Source organism: Schistocerca cancellata, chromosome 2 (assembly GCF_023864275.1).
Source record: "Schistocerca cancellata isolate TAMUIC-IGC-003103 chromosome 2, iqSchCanc2.1, whole genome shotgun sequence".
In the NCBI taxonomy this organism is placed as follows: Eukaryota; Metazoa; Arthropoda; class Insecta; order Orthoptera; family Acrididae; genus Schistocerca; species Schistocerca cancellata.
In genome coordinates, this window is record NC_064627.1 from 99,675,539 (window position 1) to 99,683,972 (window position 8,434).

The 8,434-nt window shown below is 51.2% G+C and overlaps 1 pseudogene; it reads left to right on the forward strand.

Annotated features, from left to right (window-relative positions):
* The first annotated feature begins 7,327 nt into the window (after nucleotides 1-7,327).
* LOC126163656 (5S ribosomal RNA) lies at nucleotides 7,328-7,450 on the forward strand (annotated as a pseudogene).
* Nucleotides 7,451-8,434: the final 984 nt, after the last annotated feature.

Genomic DNA, 8,434 nt, shown 5'->3' on the forward strand with positions numbered 1-8,434 from the left:
AGCAGTACTTCCGTGTGCGACTTGGTCGGCGGCGCCTCGTGTGTCGTCCGTCTTCTGCCTAGCGGCTGTCTTTCATCAAGTCCGTAAGTCATGGAAAGTTTCTATGATGATAGTGAAGAACGCCAGAATAACGTGCAATGCGAATTCGATAGTTCCGTTGGAAAACCGTCTGCTTTCGAAATTCATCGTTGGATACTCGAGGAATTGTGTTTATCGGCCGATGACGTTCTCGGTGTTCAGTTAGACACTTTTCTCAATTCCGTGTTTTTGAAGTTAAAGACTCCAGAATTGTGTGATACCGTTGTCAATGTTAATGATGGTGTCCGTAAATTTAGACATTTGGACGGTCGCATTAGTAACGTGACTATTTCTCATGGCGGGTTTGGCCTTCGAAATGTTCGTGTGTTTAACTTGCCTTTCGAAATACGGAATGACACAATATCTCGTCATTTGCGGCCGTACGGGACTGTACTATCTGTCATTAAAGAGAAGTGGTCCTCCGCCTATATTTTCCAGGTTGAAAATGGCGTGAGGAGTGTAAAGATGGTCGTACGACAGCATATTCCGTCCTTCTTGTTAGTTAACGGTCATCGTGCTTTTATAACCTATAGTGGTCAACCTCAGACGTGTTCCTTTTGCGGTGCTGTTGGTCATTACCGACAAAACTGCCCTAAACGCAGGCCGCCTGTTCAGTTGCCACGTGAGGATGTTTTCGGTGGGCCTAGTTTTGCTTCTGTTGCTGCACCAAGTTTAGGTTCCGCCCCCCCCCCCCCCGCACGTGTGCCTGTCGCGGCCGCCCCCCCTGTTCCGGGCGCCGCTGACGCCATGGATACGTCTGTTCCTAATAGTGACTCTGTTTCTGTACCTCCTGTTGAGCCCTCTTTGGTCGCGGATGCGACAACTGTACCTGTTAGTAAAAAACCGGTAGTGGCCGATGTTTCATCGGCATCCGTGCCGCTGTCGGCCGAATTTGTTCCGCATACTGTCCCGGTTGCGGAACCCGATAAATCGGCGGTTGTTCCAACTACCGTCCCCGACAGTGTTTCTGCTGCCAGTGCTGTTGTCGTAGGAAGTGACGATTTTACTGCCCCTAAACCGCGTAGGGACCGGAATGTTGCTCGTGCTTCTGGCGCACCACGATTACGTAATGCCAGTAGTTCTGCTTCGTTCAATACGCGTGGTCTTTCGGACAAAAATCAGAGTCCGTCTCCGGTGGCGCGTTCTCCTGCCCCCCCCTCAGGGTCGGTCTGTCGGTCGGTCAGGCGACCTCTCGACAACCTGCCTCGCGCGCCGGCGTAGACCTCGGCCACCGCCCGTCTCAGGGAGGGGGCGGCAGGCGCCAGGCGAAAAAGCAGACATCTTCCCGCACCCAGCCGGAGGGTGATGTCGTTACTGCCACGCAACAACGTGATATCACGGTGCAACATCTAAAAACATTCCTGAGTCAACCGACTTCTGCTGCCGATTCCGACATGGCGATGGATCCGCCTGTGTCTGTGACACCCCCCCCACCCCCTTACCTAATAAAAGAAAGGCCGAAGATTCGCACCATCGTCATGCCCCCCCTTCCACCCACGATTTGGTGCCGGCCTTCTCTTCGGATGTAGCAATGCCCGCCGTGGAGCATTCCGTCACAGGGGGTACCGTCACAGTTTCCGGGACCCCACCGCCCCCGCCCCACCCTCCTAGTCAATCACGGGATTGGTCGGAGGACGTTGAGGCCGGTGATTCCCATTAGTGTGACTCTTTGTATGTCCTTCCCCTCCTAGCACGTTGGTATGTTTTATTGTGTTTTAAGCGTTTTCATGTTTTTATGTTCTTGTTTTTTCCCTGTGTTTTACGTGTATATGTTTCACGACTGTAGCCAGTGGAACATTTTAACGGTTAATATTAATAAGCTGCGAAATCCGCAGAAAGCTATGCTTCTTAAAGATTTCTTGTATGATAATCACTGTCACGTCGCCTTTTTACAAGAGGTGACTTGTGACGCGCTTTTATATTTGAACGATTTTACTGATTTTATTGTGATTGACAATGTTGCGCCCGATTCTGATACGGGCACTGCAATTTTAGTACGTTCTGACTTACCTGTCTCTAACGTTGACATTTTACCGACCGGTCGTGCTGTTGCCTGTACCATTTTTGGCATTGTGTTTGTGAATGTGTACGCTCCGTCGGGAAATGTTAAACCGGCCAGGGCTGAATTTTATGGTAGGGATTTGTGTCAGCTTTTATCCAGGAATGTCGATACTTTAATCGTCGGGGGTGATTTTAATTGTGTTTTAGACGACAGAGATCAGGAGCCGCGTCCGAACAAATGTCATGAACTGGGTGCTTTGGTCGCTAGCTTTCATTTGCTTGACACGTGGCGTGTTTTACACCCCGATTTCACCTGCTTCACTTATTTTTACGGTGCGGGGCGTAGCCGTCTCGATCGCATTTATGTGTCTAGGCAGTTGTCTGCCCGTATTTGTACTGCTGACGTGACTCCTGTCATATTTTCCGACCACTCCAGCTATTCCTGTCGTCTTTTATTACCTCGTTTGTGTGTTCCTCGTCGTACTAATTTGTGGAAGTTTAATTGTAGTTTACTTAATGACGACCATTTTGTGACTAGTTTTACCCGTATGTGGCAGAGGTTGGTGCGGACTCGCGGCGGTCATAGTAGCACCATTGAGTGGTGGGTTGCGATCGCTAAGCCGGCGATTCGCAACTTTTTAATCGATTATAGCCGTGAGGCGGCACGCTGGCGTCGGGCGACGGCTCGCTTCCGCCAGGATTGTTTACGCGATTTGGCGTTGCGAGTGACGTCACAGCCCGATTTGTTGCCCACTCTGAAGCGATTTCAAGCTTAGCTTTTAATTGACATGCGTGCCGCTAGTGATGGGGTGACCGTCCGCAGTCAGCCTGCAGGATTTGTTGCTGGGGAACCTCTGTCCATTTATCATTTAAACCGGGAACGCAAACGCCGCGAACGTTTGCGCATTACTGTTTGGCAGCTGCGGAACGGCGGTCGGACTTCTGTACAGTCGGAAATTGAAAACGGTATCTTTGAACATTTTGCTTCGCTTTTCCGTGCTGTTGACGTTGATTCCGACACGTTGCGAGATTTCTTGCGGGTTGTTCCACATGTTTTAACTCGCCTGGACAGGAATCTTTTAAATGACGCCTATACGTCTGATGAAGTTCTCGACGCCGTTCGGCGGAGTCCCAAAGGGAAGTTTCCGGGTCCCGATGGGATTCCTGCGGAATTTTATTCGAAATTTTTTCCTCTTTTAAGTGAGATTTTAGTGGATTTAGCGAACGATATTCGCAATGGTGTGACTGTACCAACTGCTTTTGTGGAGGGGGTTGTGACGCTTGTTCCCAAATCCCGTGCTGTACCTCATATCGATGCTGTCCGTCCGATTACTTTATTAAATGCTGATTACAAGATCGTTACGCGCTGCGTCGCTCAGCGACTTAAAAACATCTTGCCGACCGTACTTAGTGATCAGCAAACATGTGCGGTACGAGATCGGAACATCTTTGACGCTATCCTTGCTTACAGAGACTGTATAGGATATGTGAAAAGTGCTCGGCTCCGGACAGCGGCGATTTTATTAGTTGATTTTAAAAATGCCTTTGTCCGCATTAGTCATTTTTATTTGCGTCGGGTTATGGTACGCATGGGGTTTGGTTATACATTTACCCGATTCGTGACGCATTTGTTGCAACCTGCTACTTCCCGTATATGTGTCAATGGTCGACTCACTCCTGCTTTTCGTGTGGGTCGCTCCGTGCGGCAGGGGTGTCCGCTTTCCATGGCGCTTTTTGCCGTTGCGCTGGATCCCCTCCTCCGTTATATCAGTCAGGAATGTCGCGGCATTCAGATGGGGACTACCAGATTGGTTTGTCGCGCATACGCTGATGACCTTGGCGTATTTATTGAACATATAGACGACGTTGACAGGTTGCATTTTGTTCTGCACAACTTTGGAAAAGCTACGGGGGCGGTTATCAATCCCCGGAAAACTGTTCTTTTGCCGCTCACCGCCCGCACACGAACCCTGCATAGGGACTGGTTTTGTGTCCAGCAGCAGCCTACCGTTCTTGGGATACTTCTATCTTCGAACCCACAGCAGATGGCAGCCTTGAATTGGCGGCCTACGCTGTATCGGATTCGTGCTGTTGCCAGGATCTATGCGTCCGGAATTTGGCCCTTCGGGAAAAGGTGCCTTTGATAAATGTCAATATCTTGGAGAGAGCATGGTACCTTGCGCAGGTTCTCCCGGTACCCAAGCAATTGGGGCGCGCCATCAAACAGGCGGTTTACTGGTTTTTATGGAGGGGGGAGATTTTTAAGGTATCGCATGCTGTCTGCACCTTGGGCGTGTCCGATGGCGGTTTGGGACTCGTTGATTTCTCCGCCAAATGTGCGGCCCTTTTTTGGAAGCGAACTACTGCTGTTATTCAGAAAGCTCCTTGCGGTCCCACTGCGTTTGGTTTTTAATCGTTACCGCCCTCCTTCTGAAGTGGCCCCTGTTTCTGTGTCGCACATCCCGTTCTACCTTTCTTACGTGCGCCGCTACTTTCTCGATAATAGTTACCTGGCGCTTTGTGACATCTCCGCCCACACGGTTAGCGCTGTCTGCACGGCTTTACGCGGACCTCCCATTCGCTGCAAGTGGGAGTATCGATTGCCACGCTGCAACTGGGTGGCAGTGTGGAAAAACCTCGCCAATGACGTTCTCCCGGCTTCCGTCCACGCTGTGTGGTACAAGGCGGTGCATCGCACCATCCCCACCAACTCCAAACTTCATTCTATTAATCTCATCCAGTCTGGTGGGTGTGACGTGTGTACTGCCGACGATACCCTTGAACACCGCTTTGCGTGTGACCGCTTCCGCCGTGTTTGGGAAGTCGCCAGGGACATGATTCGTTTGATTCAGAGGGTGGACACTCGAACTGTTACTGTGGATGCTGTCTTAATTCCACAGTGTGACGTCTACCCCACCACCAAGCGCAATGCCACGGTGTGGATCTTTGGCCACACAGTTTTTGCTCTCTTCTCCCTCAAGTTGTCTACCGATCTGGACTTTCTCACCTATTTATGGACCCAACATATCCAGATTCAGGCATCGCCAAACTATCGGCGAAATTTTGCTAATTTTTTGCAGGTCGCACTAGCGCATGCTTTTGCACGGCTTTCCGTACCTGCGTAGCATCGACGTTTTATTTTCTCTTATCTCTTCCCTTGCCTTTGAGCGACACGACACGATATGAATATGTATTACTGCGGCTTTTTCAAATATTCTGGAACGACACTTGACGTCCCTTGATTACCGAACGAAATCAGAAGTCTTTTCGGGTTTTTTTCTGGCCGTTCTTGCCATATTTTTCTGTTTTGCCATGTGCGTCAGTTTTCTTAATTTCATTATTAGTTTTTTTTCCCCAGTTTGTGGCGACACGGGATATTTTACTGCTGTTTCAGTTCTCAGTCTTGGTGGTGACTGTGTTGCGTTTTTCTATATTTTTTTCATTTCTTATTGTTGAGCACTCCAAAGTCTCGACCGTGTTTGTGCTCGACACTCTTTGCACTTTTGTCGGTGTGGAATTTCACACCGGTGTCCCGCATTATGGTTTGTTTTACGGTCGATATGAGTGATGGAGGGTGTGGGGGCGGCACTGTGGCCAGGCCTCAGGTTTATTGACCCCTGCCCTCATTGCCGCCGCCTGCCTGCCGCGCTCATTGCCCGACCGCTTGCTTTTTAAAACGGATCTGTTACTTTACTTTGCTTTTTCTACTTCGTTAGAGGGACCTCCCGGGCCTTATTTACTTTTCACGCGGGTTTGCGACTTGTTCTTTTCTTGCGAAGTTCTTCTTCTTCGTTTTCGTTTCCCCCCACATTTGGTCGGTAGAATTTTTATCGCCGTTCTATGGAAGAACTTTTCCGTTTGGTTTTTTTACGTTTCATTATTTTCAACGTTGTTGAGTCTTGCCCTCCCCTTCGATGGACGTGCCGTACCTCCATCATCAGACGAGAACCCTTTCCCGTTCCATCCGGCGCATACCATCTGCGACCAGCGAGAAGGAGCACCTATTACGCCCCCTCTTCGTTCATCATCCTGCACCACCAATAGCATCGTTTTATAGCTGAGAAGCTCGCCGGCGAAGGCGTATTGTGGAAAAAAAAGGTGCTGTTGGCGCTATCTCATTTTTCCATTCTTTCGTCGCTACACCTGCCAGCCCTCTTTTCATACTAACTTTCAGGTGTTGACAAAGATGCTTCCACAAGCATTTTACACTACTCTATCAAACGTAAGATACGAAATTATAGTAATGAACTCAGTTTGAGCAAGAATGCGCGAAAGAAGAGTGCTAGAACGCCTCGGAAATAACAACACATTCCGAATCGACAGATGAGTTCTGAAATAAGTCAGGGCCTACTGTTTTGTAGCAGTGCTAAATTCCACAAAGTAAATAAACAAATAAAAAAAAAGGAATAAAATCTTCCGTTCTCGTCCGATCACCGAAGTGAAGCAACAACGTTAGTGCTCGGAAGGGTGAGCGCCTGGGAACTCTGGCTGCCTTCATTTTCGGCTTTTTAGTCGCTACTCCTGCCAGTCCTCTTTCCATACCACGTTTCTGTTGAGACAAAGAGACTTCCTTAAGCATTTTAAACGGCCGTAAGGTACGAAACTGCAGTAATTAACTCAGTTTGAAGGAGAATGTGCCAACGACGTTTGCCAGGAAGTCTTTGAAAACGACAAAACAGTACGAATCGGGCGGTATGCTCCGAAATACGGTAGCGCCTATCGTTCTGCAGCGGCGTACAGCTCCAAATTCGATTTGTAATCATAAATTTATTCTTTTGTCGTCTCGCCTCCTCCCGCAGACGTTTCTTGCGCTTGTGCTGTCATATGGACCGCGACCCGAGCGGCAGCCGGCCGAAGTCGGGACAAGTCGGGACGGAAGGGGGGACAGGCGCGAATGCAAATGCACCGCGCAAATTACGCAAAAAATCTGGAAGCGCGGCGTGTGTCAGGCAGGTGAGAAAGCTTCCGTCGGTCCAGCAGGACACTGCAACACCCCGCGCAGTCCCCCCGCCGCGCGGCCGCGCACAAGTCCTGCGCCGGACCGACAGGCGGTGCATCGAGCAGCTGTGTTGTGCGCCTCACCCACGTTCGGCAGTCGCCTATGAGACGCCGAGGCGAGCGCGCACTCCGCGCCACCTTCGAGGTGGAAAGACGTGCTTTGCGTCAAATGTGCCACGGAAAGCAGCGATTGCGTGTGTTGGGAGAAGAGGCGAATGCTTCTTCTGTGGTGCGGCTACAGTATAAAGACGCCAACGGCCATACCATACCATGTTGAATACACCGGTTCTCGTCCGATCACCGAAGTTAAGCAACATCGGGCCCGGTTAGTACTTGGCTGGCTGCCCGCCTGGCAACACGTGTGCCGCTCGCTATTGTGCGTCCCAGGTAGCCGAGGATTACCGGCCGCCGAGCCGTCGCCGCCCGACATCGTACAGCGCCGCGCCCGCGCTCGCCGCCTGCCGGCTCCCGCGCCGCGCCAGCCGTAGCTGTTCGTTTCCAACGCACGATACAACGATTCGGTAAGTGACGATGACGACGTATAACCGCTCGAACACGACGTTGCAATTGCAATTCGATCGAGACTACGTGAGGCCGACGGCCTACGAAATCGAAGAATGGATGTTTGACGAACTGCGTATAGAGGAGGAAGAACTGGAGGGGTTGATGCTCGATTTTACGTAGTGTAGTTTGTTTATCAAGTTGAGAACACTAATACGGTGTGAAACCCTTGTCTCCACACACGGTGGAATACGAAAATTTAAGCACAGAGACGGCTCGGTGAGTGACGTGAAGATCTCCTTCGCCGGATATGGTGTGCGCCATTTGAAAGTATATAATCTTCCGTTTGAGGTGCCTGACGACGAAGTGGGGCGTTACTTGCGTCTTTATGGCGAAGTAATCTCCGTTAATCGCGAGTTCTGGGGTGCTGGCCACCGGTACAAGGTGGACTCGGGCGTCAGAGCAGTGACGATGGTGCTGAAAAAGCACGTGCCTTCGTTTGTAACGATCGGTAGGCATAGGGGGGTCGTGCAATACAACGGCCAGCCCCCGACGTGCTCCATCTGCAGTTCCACGGAGCACATGAGGGCAACGTGTCCGAGGAGCAGACGTCCGGCGCAGTTGCCGCGCACAGAAGCCGCGGAGGCACCTCAAGAAATCGCCACTGACAGCTACGCTGGAGGGGTAGCGCGCGACGTTCCACGTGTTCACGAGACGGCCCCAGCGGAAGCGGCAGCCCCGTCAGCCGCCGCCACGGAGAGCCCAGCGGCTACCCCACCTCCTGCGCCCGTCCCTGCCCGGCCCCGGCCGTCGCAGGTAGCGCGGGTGAGAAACGCCAGCTGAGCTCCGACTCGGA